We start from the raw sequence: 15,649 nt of genomic DNA, 5'->3' as shown, positions 1-15,649 counted from the left end.
TTCTGAAAGCCTCCGTCTACCCTGTCCACACGAAAACCCAGCGTTTTCACATTTATGCACCTCAGCGATCGTTTTTCGAAAAGCATCGTTTTCAGTGTCGGAATTCTCTGTTTTAGTGTATTTATGCGTTTATAGATTTCCAAGGGGTGCAGATATAACATTGTAGATGTTATATTTTTCGATTTTGCACATTACGTGGGTTTGTGCCTCTTCGGCTTCTTCGAATCCGAAGTGTTGCCATATTAGAGAACTTGTTTTACCCTTTTTATCGAGTAAAGGCGGCTGTCCTCCCTCTGCCATCTCGCTCGCACTGTTTTTTGAATAAGGTCACCACACACACAGCTCGCGGGGCCGTGTTGAATCTTCTGGGGGAGGGACTGAATTGCGCATGCGCGTCTCTTTCACAAAACGGAAAATTCCAAAAGAACCGTTCCAACTCAATTTTATTGACTTGGAGATCGTTTGACCCAAGAATCGACATCGTGATCAAAATTCGATTAATTCCACAGCCCTACAGCGAACGCAGCATACCAGAATGGCTGGAAATTCAAGAGTGAAATTCAGCGCAGTATTTTGAGCGCCAGAAGCTGCCACCTCTTTTCGTGCCAATCACTGGTCATCTCCCGCCTCGACTACTGCAACTCACTCCTGGCTGGACTTCCTGCCTCTGCGATTAAACCTTTGCAGCGCATCCAGAATGCGGCAGCGCGCCTCGTGTTCAACCTACCGAAGTTCTCCCATGTGACCCCCCTCCTCCGGGACCTCCACTGGCTCCCTGTAGTAGCTCGCATCAAATTGAAGGCGATGGTACTGGCATACAAGGCAGTCGATGGAACTGCCCCTGCCTACCTCCAAGCATTGCTAAAGCCACCCACCCTAGCTCTATCCCTCCGCAAAACTACCTCAGCTGGACGTCTGGTACCGCCATCGCTAAGAGCTAGCAAAGGCCTTTCAGCAAAGCCACAACTTTTCTTGGTTTTGTGACCTCAATGGTGGAACGAGCTCCCTGCCGCTCTCAGGACCGCAGAATTGCTCACTATCTTCCGAAAAAGACTCAAGACTCACCTGTTCAGAGTCCACCTCGACACTGCTTCTGGCCACCATTGTACACTGTATTGTATTGTATTGTGTTGTATTGTATTGTATTATAGTACTTAACTGTGTAGCAACTGCAGTAGCTGCTATCATTGCTGTAACACGGGGAATTGGTAAGCCTCGCGATTGTTGTACTTGCACTTGGTTCTATGAACATCCATTCTGTACCGACAGCGATATATTGATGCACTTCTTATGACAAATGTACTTATTGTAAGTCGCTTTGGATAAAAGCGTCTGCTAAATGCCCTAAATGTAAGAGGCCCTCCCCGCAGAACACCGCACATGAGTTTAAACGTACAAAACAGACAATTCCAGTGGTCAGTGACACAGCTACAGACAGTTTCATTTAGGCCATTTAGCAGACGCTTTTATCCAAAGCGACTTACAATAAGTACATATGTCATAAGAAGTTAAACAATATATCGCTGTCAGTACAGTAAAGATGTTCATAGAACCAAGTGCAAGTACTAACAATCGCTAGGCTAACCCATTCCCTGTGTAAAGCAATGATAGCAGCTACTGCAGATGCTACACAATTAAGTTCTATGAATAAGTGCAATGTAGATGAAGTGCGTACAATAAGTGCGTACATTAAGTGCCAGGACGTACAACCCATGGTGGCCGGAAGGGGCTGGGTAGCTATGCAGAGTCGAGGTGAACTCTGAACAGGTGAGTCTTTCGATGGAAAGCTCGTGAACAACTCCTGACATCGGCAGGGAGTTGACATCGGCAGGGAGTTGTGATGGCCTGGACGGTAATTAGCTGTGATGGCCTGGACAACACAGGAAGCCGATACTGTCTAAGAAAGAAAGAGAACAACATTAGCAAAGCAAGATAAATTATGCCTTGAGTAGCCTATACAGCATTACACAGACTTCAAGCTAACGTAACGTAGCCTATGTGTAGCAGGGTTAATGCTTCCCACTTGCCATTGCCAGCGAGATCCTTGCACTGGCTGTGGTAGTGGGAGCCTTGGTTGGAGTGCTAGAGCTCCCCCTAGCGGAATGCGGGGGTTGTATTTTACGTTGCTGCCTCCTCTCCTCAGTCTACGTATATCCCGGCTGGGAGAGGTAGGTAGTCAGAGCAGTTAAATATGAATCCACACTTTGGCGATGTATTACGGGAGTCTAAATGTACATAATACTGTCTTAATACTTGGTTGCTTGTACATATATATTGTGTTGCTTGGAATCGGTAATTACATTTAAATGGACTTCAGGCTTAGGATCGCTAGCTTGGCTACCATGTGCTTTGGTCGTAGCTACTTAGCTAGCGTGGACTTCGCCAAGAATGTGCATTTTCCTTGTTAAATATTCCACCAGGTATGTCACCAAACACCCATTCAACTATTCATTTGTTTAATGTGATATTTATTTTCATGTAAATGGTCAGTCTACGTATATCCCGGCTGGGAGAGGCTGCCATTGTGAGGGTTCTCAACAAGCATTTTCCTTGTTAAATATTCCACCAGAATAAACGGCTGGCTGCCAATGGTTCCATCGTGGTCTCAATCACACAACGCAACGAGAGAGTACGCAACCGCTACATATGCTCTGCCAATAAGATCGGCTACTCTCGGATAACTACATTGTCACGTTCCCCGGGTCTCAAAACTATCGTAGCCAATGTGTTAGTAAAAAAATAACAACACTTACTCTATGCTCAGGCATCTGTTTCTCCCGGCGGGCTTTGGCTGGCGTGTCCAGTTCACTTTCTGATTCCGGAAATATGTATCCAATGCCCAAATTTTCAGATGAGGCGTAAAGCCTGGGTGAGAGGTTACACACATGGGCCCGTCCTTGCCAGAATCAGCCATTTATTCTAGAAGAAACTGGCATGACTGAAATTCGCTGTAGCACAGGGACTCTGTGTTAATGTCTATAGGCGAACAGAGCAGTTACACCACCAGTTCACTCCGGCGCGCTCCGGCTCCTTGTCCTCGGCAACAGGCAAGGCTTGCTTAGCTGCAGCCGCAGCAGCGTCCGCCTCTATTTGTGTCAATTCTTCCTGGCTGTATTCTGGCTTGTGCAAATAGCCCTGAATGTCCGAATCCAACAATAGCTTTTCAAAATCCACTTTGGCTGTTTCCCATTTCAAATTTGCTTCTGCCATGGTCAGAGTTTTGTGTCGGTCTAGTTCTTTAGCTAACCGGTGAAGAAACAAGGCGGACATTGTGTTTACATCTCGTACGCGAGCTCCCGCCCCCCTCATTCCTTATTGGTGGTCTTACAAATTTGCGGAACCAGTGGTTTGTAGTCCCCGGCCCTTCTAGCAGGCAAGCAAATTTCTACTGACATGACGTCAAACACGTCATTTGACGTCAGGTCAGGAGAAATGGAGGACAGCTGGGCCAAGGGAAGACTCGGTTAGACTGAGGGAAGAGAAAACCTTTTTTTAATACTACAATAGCGATTTTATAATGCTAGAACAGTGGTTCTGTATCGGTGAAGTATCCCTTTAACTAAAGTTTAAAGATTACTTATTTGGACCTGAACACCTTAGCAGCCATCTTAATTATTAGGCAACATATCCTTTGTTAATCTAACTCCATGTCACAGTTGAGATCTTAGTCTTGCTCTACAGCTACATCCAACTCCGCAACTATGGAATGAACGTCTTCCGAGAGAGAGTAATAGAATGAGAGAGAGAAAGAGAGAGACACAGTTCGAATCACTTCTCCAACATTTAGTTGTTTTCTTTGTATTTTTAAGCGCAATGCAAACAGTGGAACAGAAGGGAACCGCCAGATGGGAAAAGGAGAAGGGGAAACTTAGTGGATTGAGGAAGGCATTTTACCCCTCATAGATTTTTACGGCAGCTCGATTGATTTTCTGTGCCTTGCACCAAGGGTGCGGGAGGAACTGAAGCGTAGCCTCCCCTCTTACCTTCGCGACTCCCCAATTCAACCTGCCGTTCTGTCGTTCTTCGAAGATGCAGCAACAAGGGAGGGATGAGAGGGGGGAGTGGTATCCAACGTCGGCCGTTGGGGGATGGGGCTGGGTGAGCTGCCTGTAAAGGCTATAATAACCTTGTAACATCCATTTCACAAACAATACTGCCAGTGAAGAAGCAGTAATGAGAGTGGAGCAGCATTATATCCCAACCGCCACCTCACCGACCGCCTCATCTGCTTGGACTTGCATTGTCTCATCAACTATTCTTGGAGTCTATTATAGTTTCATTTTCGCTTTCTCTCTCGTAAACATTTTTCTGTACTCCACTCAGGGTATATTATTAAGATATATTTTCTCAAATTCTCTTTTTGGTCTTGTTCTAGATAATGTGCAACTCTCCATACACACACATGCACATACAATCACACAAGTAAACACACACACAGACACACACACACACACACACACACAAATAGACAGCAGCAAATACACACACACGCGAATGCCCACGCACACACACACACACATACATATTCACATACAGGCCGCAATGCTTATTCCCACAAACATTATGCATGATAATGTTCTGCATGCGAGGGGATTGCAGTGATAGCGGGATGGCGTCACATTGGGGATTAAGCTGTAAGTAATGTGGACTGCCCTGGAAAAATGCAATTTAACTATCCATGGATAATCTCTTCTGTCACTGACCATAGAGCTAGATAGAGATAGAGGCTACTTAACATTTGCACTGCGCTGGTATTTTATCGCCCTCATGTTTAAATGCACCATTACTCACCCATTATTGCTTTGCATCGACTTTATCGATCATTTCTGCAAGGCAAAGCAATCCAGTCGCTTTTGCATTTGAATTGGCCTCTTACTGCCCTGTATTGCCTCACATTATAGTATGTGTTTGGGAATTCTTAGCTGCAGTTGCTGGCTCGAATAGGCATCCCTCCCTTCCACCTACACCTCCTCCTCCTCCTCCTCCCCCCATATCTCTTCTCCATCACCTCCTCATCCTCCTCTTTCCACCAACACACACACACACACACACACACCTACACTATCACCCTTCACACACACACCTCCCATCAAGCCCCCTTCCCCCAACAAACACACACACCTTAACCCCCCCCCCCCCACCAAACCACACAAACACACACACACACACACACACACACACACACACACACACACACACACACACACAACCCTTCTCCTCCCAGGCGGTATCTGGGATGCTGCTCTCATAGCCATGCATGAGATTTAAAAAAAGCGACCAAATATAGCCCCCTCCACAGGGGATCAGCCCCCTCCACAGGGGATCGGCCCCCTCCACAGGGGATCGGCCCCCTCCCTTCCACTCTTCCCCTCCCCTCCCCTCTGTGGTCTGCAGTCAGTTCATCATCCCACTGCCCCACCGTGAATCACTTTCAAAAAGCGCTCCTTAAGGGGGTTCCTTAGTACTCTCACTGAGGTGACAAAGTGTACACTGCGTGTGAACGAGCGGCTCACCCACCCACACACACACACACACACTGCTCTTTGTGGTGGTTCCGTAATACTCTCACTCAGGCGAAACAATGTGTATGCCACATGATATATACTGTTAGAGCTCAGCATAATTGTCCCATTTGAAGGACACTTTATTTTGAATGACTCCTTTTTAATGGGCCGAGTTGAATTTATAAAACTGTTTGCAGAAAAGAAGTCATTGCTTGGTCTATAAATTCATGTATATTTTGAGATTGAACAGTCGTCTTGTCAACTTGAATCAAATAAGCCAAAGCTGCAGTTTTACATAAATGTTGTCTTATGGACGGTTGGCTCAGATGTTTGCATGGACCACAGTCAATATTCTTACATTTGGGAAAAGATATTTCTGACAAATGTACTTATTGCAACTCAGATATTTTGCATAACACCGCCAAGGGAAAACAAACTGCTGCTAGAAAAATCTATAAATACAGAGATACTTTATTGCATTATTATTTTACTCAAGAATATACTTTCGACTTCTGCCTCTCTGGACTTGAAGAGGAAGGAGAAAGATGTGCAACTGTAGAAATTGTGACAGATCCGATTTTTCAGGCCATTACCCCGGGCACAGGCTGTGGTGGCTTCACTGAAATTTATTCCATTGCCAACCACTGCAATAAATACTCCTTTCAGCCCCGCCCACCACCCCTTCACCTCCATAAAAACCCAGACTTCTCTGACTCATCCCACATGCACTTCCTGTGAGCGGGTGCAAATGACGGCCTGGGAAAATGCTTCACTTTTTCCATAATTCCAATTGTATGAACGAGAGGGTGAAGTTGGACGGAGAGAAAGGGAAGAGCCATTAATACAAAAATAAATAATACATTAAAGGGACACTGTAATATTTTATTTCATTTATTACCTCAAATCAACGTATTTATTCATAAATAAGTCCTCATTGGTGTAAAATTATCTCTGCCAAAAATCGCACTTATCCTCCTGAGCGAAGAATAATTAATATGTAGTTACATAGGACAGGTAAGCTTCATGGAGGCTTCCATGTTCTTCCGGTCTATGAACTGCCGAGAGGGACAAAAGGCACTACGTGGTACAGGAAATGCAAACGCGTTTTCACTCTGAGCCAGCGTGAATGATGACTGAAATAATTCACTATCTTGCTCGAGGAATAATTACTCATACATCATTAGCTTACACTAATGATTCAATGCAGTTTGAAATTTGTTTGAAATAACTAACCTCATCATCACTCAAATGACTCGATCAGGTAGTATTGGATGTCATGACACAGCTTCTTGGCACATACTGCCCACCGTAGTTTTTGAACAAGCGAGCACTATTAGTTTGAATGCAATATACAATTGTACCACTAGATGGGAGTAATTTTTACCCAGTGTCCCTTTAAGTTGCAAGCCACCATGACAGGGTCCTACTGTATGACCGTCAGTGACTGTATGAGTATGATGGTGGCCTAATGGATACATGATTTTAAAGATTATTTGATGTCATGCCATGTCTCACAGAATGGTTGGTCTTGAACCAGCGACTTTGTGAGGAGTCCGACACAATACCACTACACTATGTTGACTATGTTGATGTATATTTTGATAAATAGAAGTCTTCCTTACGTGGAAGTATGGTGAACTTGGTCGCTATGGTAATATGGCAGTGGTATGCCTTAAAAACTGGTTTGCCTGAAGTTACAGATCAAAACATTCACCAACCATGTTTCTAAAGCATACTGTGTCAACATCCACTGTCAAACGGATGTTTGCGAAATTACGTGTGTAATTTAAAAGGCCAAGCCTGTGTTGGACAGAGGCTGTGGTTTAGAAAGGTAACTTCAAACTAATGCATCCAATTTCAGATATAGACTTGAAATTTGGCATGGGTATACTATGGAATCGACCCTTTGTAGGCCTATTCGACAGCCGAGCATATGTGTTTTTACCGCAATGATAGAGCAGTTTAAACATTGGAAAATGCATTTATTTCACTTTACAATGTATATCTCTGCCGTCTTTACGTCTATTCGTATGCCCCCTAATAAACAACTTGTGTTCAGTAAGAACTAAAACAAAAAGCTATTAGTGACTTCATGAAGGTGGAAGCAATGCGGGCACATGTGGTTGGTTGTTGTGTGAGTGTGTGTGTTATGGATGAGTGAGCAGAAGAACAGAAAAGAATGGTGGCTGGTTGAGAAGTGAAATAGAGCGAGGAAATAAACCAGAGCAAATTGTCCCTGGACTCAAGTGGAGAACTATGGGAGTTTTTTGATTTCCATTGAAGGGAACAAGAAAAAAGCAGATGAAATTATTCTGTAGACATCATCCCAAATATCAACCTGGTCCTGTCTGTTCCGCTAGAGAGATAACAACTAATTTAAATTAATTACCAATCAATTTAGGTTATTTCTTAAGTTATATTTAGATGGTAGTTTATTCACAACAAAGCGAAGGGTTTAATCGAACTGGGGTTAATTCAGCTAATTAATGTACCTGCTTTACCAGAGAGATGGAATGATACTCTCAGTAACACAGAAACACATCAGGTCCAGATTGAACCACGTCATGGAGGAGAAAGGGATTGTTGCTTTTGTGGAGCTCCGGTGGCGAGTTTTTCGAAATAAAGGGACGTCAGTACTGGACATATTTCCATGTCCCATTTTGTTGAAAAAAATGGGACAATGATATCCATATGTTCCATATTCTAGAGACTCCAGGTTGAATATAAGCTTTAATCCCCTGCCAAGTAATGCAATAGTTTGTTTTAAAAATGCTTAATAGCCTGGAGAACGGTGGATCAATTTTGATGTAGTTATTTTTTTATAAACCAGTGTCTTTTTTTAGTTATTTTGGTAGAAATATCTATTTGTTATTATATATTGTACATAACATGTGGCCATGTCACCCATTTCTGCCATATACAGTAATTCCTTCTTATTTGTTATGTTTTCTTTCAGGAGATCATTGAGGCCGCTGCCACCACAGAGCCCATCCCTCCACCTCAAGCACCTCTTCTGCATTGGTAGCCCTAAGCCCCCCAACCCCCGGGAAGATAGAAAGATTCATCATCCACTGATGGTTTAAGACCAACCGTTTTATGGGCTCCTTTTAAAAAGTTTTTGAGAAAATATGATGGTTGATGTGGTTGATAATGTGCAATATTAGTTCCATTATATCACTGGTTCTTGTTTGTATGATATTTATGTTTAACATGGATGGCATACTACCTCAAGTATATTACCAGATTTTAGGATGTAGTCATCTGTGGTCCAGGATGCTCTGAACCTTGGTGGCAGTATAGCTGCTGCAATCAGCTCAGGGTCTTTCATTGTCCCTCCAAAACGTTTTTGGATCCCATGCTGCAGAGCGTCTGAGTGCAGGCTGACTCCTGCTTGTTCAGCTTGTACTGCAACTGGTTAAGTGTTGGCAGCAGGAAGTCCATATGCACAGATGATTCACCCTGGAGGACGTTGAGGGCCAGGGTGACAGGCTTCATAGCAGCAGCATATTCAGAATCCCAACTCTGAGATTGAGCCTATAAAAGATGTACAGATCAAAATTTGCTGACAGCCATTTGAATCCTTGCAATGTATGTATTGTGAACAGTCTGTCCATGTTAAATACATGATTACAAAATACAGTAAAATAGCTAATAAACTATTTAATTTCAAGGCTTAGACCTTTTTCAAAACTTTATAAACAATGTGGGATTTTCCAATTTACATCTTTATCTTCAATGCTGTGCATACATTTCGAATCGCCGTTTCTCCTTGTTCCTTCTCGATGCGGACATCCCTTTCTACAGCGAAGAACAAGGATCCAGCGCGTGTGGTTGGGTCGAAGGAACTGCAATTTGCACTCATGCTGCACTGTTTCAAAAGCCATGGTTGACCTGCTGGTCTTATTCCACAGAGCAAGACATTTTACAAAAGCAGACCGCGACAGCCTCTTGTACGTTTCGCTGCCAGCTTCTGCAGCTGTGGTATCAACTGTTGATATAAGATTGAGGAGATGGCCGTCACACTTTTGATGCACTGGGAGTTGGTACTCCAGGCCGGTGTCGTCACCTAAAATGGCAGACACATCTCGATAGTCCACCTCTAAGTCAATTTCATCTTCTGATGCATCATCAATGATGGAGTCTGTCTCCTCCTGTACTTCAGCAACATCTTCTCTCTCCTCCCCATAGACTCGAAAGGCCTTCAGAAAGTTTGAGCCACTCTCTGTTGTCGTCATAGTCACTATTTCCCTGATGTTGTACTCAGAATGTATTTCCTCTAATGCACAAGCAAGAACGTCAAATGTGTGTTAGCCTCTAAGCCGTTTACAAGCTAATGCAGCAGATTGCCTCTCCAGTGATGTTTGGTCTATCCAGTGACAGGTGACACTTAAATAACTACGTTGTCTGACAGGCCAACAGTCTGTTTGGGTAGCCACATGGTTCACAGCACACAACTTTTTAATGATTATGCTCTTCCTGCTTTTTGCAGCTGCCTGTATTCTGGAACATAATGTTTTCCTTGTCATTACTGTACACTGAGGTTGCAAAGTTTCTATCATTCTCTTGAAGGATGGTTTCTCAACCAGAGAAAATGGTTGGCCAGATTCACATACAAAATCAACCACTAGCTTGTCTAACACTGTTTGTGTGACCCTCCGTGGGCTAGTGAGGGGATGTGTGATATTGGCCTAGTTCACAGGTTCATGAGAAGAGGAGGATTTTCGCTTTTTGTTCGACTCGATTAGGTTTGTGTGACAGAAAAAGATACCAATGATGCTATGAGAGATTTATCCATTAAAATAATAAAATAACACATTATGACAACAAATTATAATATATTGAAATGCTGTGGGGCATACAGTGCTAAGTAAGAGATAATGTATAGAACGCCGGTCATTATCGGTTAAATTAGCCCCGATCAGCAGAGAAATAGTCTGCCAAAGACGTTGACTCGCTTAGCAACCGAGTACGCTGGTTTCTAAGTGACGTCGACGTCTTTGGCAGACTATTTCTCTGCTGAACAACGTTACAAATGCTGGTAACAAATAAATTGTAACAAGACACACCGTGTGAGGTTATTTTTTCGTTTTGGCAAGTAGCCGTGTAATACGTGTGTAGAACGTCGCCGTTCATTATCGAAAATAAGCCCCTTCAGGGCGAAGCAAGACACATAAGTGATAACTAATTCTATATTTTATTATATATATGTGATGATAACCATTATATATATGTTATGAATAACCATATATGGATATTATAAATGTCCATATATAAATAAATATTCTAAAAATAAATATAAACACAACTACCAAATATGTTACAAAACGACAGTCTACATCTGTCCACGTTACAGAGGCTCTTCTAAATTTCTGTACCTGTGCAATATATTTTTCTAACAGATTGTGAGCATGAATTATATTCTCATCTCATCATCCCGTGTTCTTCCATGTGGGTAAGGTTGCATTCCTAAGACTTTAAACTAGAAAAAATTCCGGAGACAGATATTGTATCAAAACCCCATCAATGACTACTAATGACGTACTGTAACTGGGTCTTGCAGGGTTGTCGTCCCATTTCATAGGGGTAGGGTTGAGGGGCAGGGTTAAGGAGTAGGGATAGGGTTAAGGGTTTGGAACAAGGGGTGTAACGGGATTGGGCCTCAATAAGGTGTTAATGGAGCCCTCTCCCTGTAAAGTAAAGGGTGGTTTGGAAAGCCACTGACTCAGATTAGAACCACTGAGCAATGACAGATGTCATGCAGCTTAAGGCCTTGTGTGTGTTTGTGTGTATGTGGATGTAGGTCTATGTTAGTACGTGTCTGTATGTGCATGTGTATGTTTCTTTGTGTGTGTGTGTCCGAGTGTGCATTTGTGTATATTTGTTTGTATGATGTCTTTCTTTGTATATATTTGTTTGTATGATGTCTTTCTTTGTGTCTGTGTGTATATACTTGCATGTGTGTAATTTTAATGCTGTTTTGTATGTGTGTGCCTGTGTTAAATGTCAGAATGTATGTAATTGTATGCTTGTTTGTGTGTGTTTTTGTGTGACTCAGCACAGGCCCACGCTTGCTGCTGCACGGCCACAGGTCTGAGGCTTCCTGTGGAATCCAGACGAGTGGGTGGAAGCGGTCTGCCGCACTGGTAAAGTCTGGACTTCCCCTCTATGGTTTTTGGACCAAGCCAGCTATAAAGAAACGCCCGTGCCTATCCTTGGACCCTGGCCACTCAGGGCCAGAGATGACGAAGAAGCACCTACAAAAAAATAACATTTTTAATTGTTGACCGAACCATCCGGCAAAGAGATGAGGAATGTAATCATTAAAACTCAATAGAGTATTCAAACGTTCCAGTCTTTGATGGATAAGTTAGTGGAGTAAGATGTCACTTGTGTCACTTGTGTCAGCATGTGTATAATGTATGTGCATCATAGCTCCTAGAGTGCTTTCGAGCCTCTCTTTGAATATTGAGGGGCTAAGCTACAAAACAACAAGCCTTTTTTGTATTCTTCTTTTACGCCAGGTGTTGAAGAATGATGGAAAGTTGGTGGTAGCGTGAAGGGCTTTGCAACAGGACGGGCGGCTGACATTTACGCTTGCCACTGGAAAAGAGCCCCCCCCTGCCACCCACCCATCCAGCTGGTCTCTGTGCGATAGCCCCTTGGTCTGGGGCGTACTTAACACTGAATGTCATCACGCCACATCCTGCCCCAAATAGGTTAGCAAACATGCTAACCTGTCTCAGAAAGGCAGCCCACCACTCTGGAACCAGCACTTTTGAGTGCTTCTACAAAGGGAAACCTGAATCAAACAGGAGGGGGAGGCACACTTAAGAGAAAGCTTTTTGATGGCAGTGTGCCACTCTACATAAAGCAGCCATTAAAACCAACCATCTTCTTTTTTTTTTACTGTGTGGCAAAAAACCTTTTAAAAAGGAACACACGTAAGCGTTGGGAGTATCCAGAGGACCTACTTCATAGGCAGTGAGAATAATAAATTCTCACTTATTAATTAGTGCACCGCAAGCGTTATGGAAATGTCGAAGTGAAACAATAATAAAACATGCAAATGAAAAGGCACTTTCAAGAAACCTTAGGCCAGGACTTATCCATGGGATTTAAAAGGAGAGGCGTGCATTAAGGCATTCATTATGGCTTGCTTTCTTTAACAGCTGAAGACCCAGTGTTCCTAAAAGATGGTTTAGTCTATTTTACTGTAATACAATGGCCCTAAAACACTGGTGTTGCAAGAAGTAAAGATGTATTTTATGTTGTTATTCTTATTTATACTATCCGAAAACTACTACTGTGAATGAATGTCGACCACACAACTGTTTGTTGTTAGTCTTATAATATGACGTTCAGGCACTTTAACTGGAGAGTGTCAATGATACAAGAAGTTATGCACCAACGACTCAGAGTAAGATGACCATTCACGTTTTTTTCTGAGGTGGAGAATGATCTTTGTGGACAATAAGTTAAAGTAAGTGGCAGTAAAACCTGCCAGTTAGGTCATCCTTGGGAGACAAAGAGGCATTACATTAGGGAAGTCATTACGAAAAACTGTCTCCAACTTAGTCAAAGTATTTACTTGTGGAACTACTCTTGATTACTTTTCTTCCAGGTGCACCCATTAAAGAAGTGATGATGTGGGTTTTCCCCCAGCACACAGCCCCAGTTCTGATAGCCTCCAAAATCACATATGGCTCCGTCTTCAGTCCTCTGCACAATTGGGCATCAAATGTAGCATAATAAATGGCTTCCCTTTCGTGGGGATATAGGGCCCAGGCTTAGTTGTCACAATTGTGTTTTGGACAGAACAGCTTTGAAGGAAGCAATGTGGAATAGGGGGAGGGATGGATATGCAGTTGGGTAGTGTAGAATCGGCTAGGGTGGTGGTTACCAAAACTGTTCTCCTGTTCTATTTCTCCAGGTGTGAACATTCTTGGGACCTCAACTCACGCATTGTTCTTCTTTTAATTTGCCTTTTCTGTAACAATAATAGCAATTCAATGGAACATAACACTCCCTATTGCACCATCAGTTGATCTTCAGTTATGAGGTTGAATACAGATACAAAAATAAACTGAATAATAACGTGACGAACAACAAAACAAAAGCAAGTTTTCCACACGCATTGTTTTAACTTGAACGACTATTAACCGTAATTCCAATCATGTGCAAGTACATGCATTGCGCCACACTATTGTGATTATCAGTAGTTTGTTCATGGCTATCCCCACAGCGTGCCATTCAATAATTAGAAGTCGCACCTCCCCAATAAAAACATGAATGAAGCAGAGGACTTCTATAAAGGAGACGTCTATGTTATTCATAACCCTACACACACACACACACACACACACACACACACACACACACACACACACACACACACACACACACACACACACACACACACACACACACACACACACACACACACACACACCCCCCTTGGCTCTGGGTTTCATTCCTCAATGGCTCCACCTCTAGCATTCCTTGAGAAAGATGCCTGACCGCTGCACCTTAATATGTATCTGAATGGGGCAGATTCAGTTGCCCAGTAGAATTTGGGGCTAATAATCATCAGTCATTAGTTGTGTGAGCAATGTGGTTATTCTCTTAGTTGCTGATGTAATACAGGGAAATACTTTCGTCCTCTTGAGGGGGTGTGATGTTATTAATGTTGAAGTTTCAGTGGAAGTTGATATGCCGTGGTTTTAGAGCAACCTACTACCGACCTAGCCTGGGCCAGAGTGGTAGATATAACAGAGTGGCGACACTTCCATTGGACTCCGTTGTAGCGCCTACTTCCGGGGTATGGAGCCTCGAATAGTTCCAAACAACCATTTTACGGCGTAGGAGATCATCCATTTCCATTGCTGGCCGTCGAGTAACTTCTGAGGTAAATTGATTAAATAGCTTCCTCTTTTGAATTGTCAACTGTCTATATTGTATCAGAGGCCCTTTATGATGCATATACTGATATTTATTTGTAAATGCACAGCGTAATTATATATATATTTATCTTGGTAGACGACCGTTTGCCTGCTAGTTTGTTAGCTCAACTTCGCCATCTGTGAAGGTATCTCCAGGGGTAAATTGATTAAATAGCTACCTCTTTTGAATTGTCAACTGTCTATTGTATTAGAGGTCCTTTTATGATGCATATACTGATATTTATTTGAATATGCACGGCGTAATTATATATATATTTGTCTTGGTAGACGACCGATTGCCTGCTAGTTTGTTAGCTCGACTTCACCACCTGTGAAGGTATCTCCAGGGGTAAATTGATTAAATAGCTACCTCTTTTGAATTGTCAACTGTCTATTGTATTAGAGGTCCTTTTATGATGCATATACTGACATTTATTTGTATATGCACAGCGTAATTATATATATTTTTATCTTGGTAGACGACCGATTGCCTGCTGGTTTGTGAGCTCGACTTCGCCATGTGAAGGTATCTACACCAACAATTACGAAGTTCAGTAGTGAATCTAACTTTTATTTAGTTAGTTATTTATGTTGGATTACTAGGATCATTTAGGTTGATTTAAGGACGGGTTTTATGATGCGATAGCTAGTAGAAATAACAGTGTGTTTGTTTAATTATATCCTGGAAAGGGTGATGTTCAACACATGAAGCCCTACAGATGCCGCCGCTTCAACAATGCTGATTATGATGGGCGGTGAATTTAACCTGTATGGCTTTTTCGTTTTAACTTCTTGTTGACTGAATTGTTTCTCTTTCTTGGTGCCAAATGTATTCTTTTGTGTTTTACAAGAGCCCTCTCTGCTCTCCTTCTCATTCATTTTTCCTTTTCTAGTTGCCTTATTAGGTCCTCCACAGTCGCCCCATCAGTCCCTGGCAGTCTGGTCACTGGAGCAGCTGGCCCTGGATCACCTGCCCCTGAATCACCTGCCCCTGGCAAAGTGGCCTCTTGATTGCTCTCTGTGTCTCCTGTCATGTCCTTTTCATCGCTCTTGAAATCCACCTCAATTTCTCCCTCAATCTCTGTAATAATTACAAGGTAATGTTGCTGTTGTATGTATTTTGCCTTTGCATTTGCAACTACTGTCATCTCCAATGTAAGCCAATGTAAGAAAATTAATTAAAGCGAATCATTTCTGTAATGTGAA

Source organism: Gadus macrocephalus, chromosome 2 (genome assembly GCF_031168955.1).
Source record: "Gadus macrocephalus chromosome 2, ASM3116895v1".
NCBI lineage: Eukaryota > Metazoa > Chordata > Actinopteri > Gadiformes > Gadidae > Gadus > Gadus macrocephalus.
The sequence above is the reverse complement of the archived record's forward strand: the minus strand, read 5'-3'. Positions refer to the sequence as shown.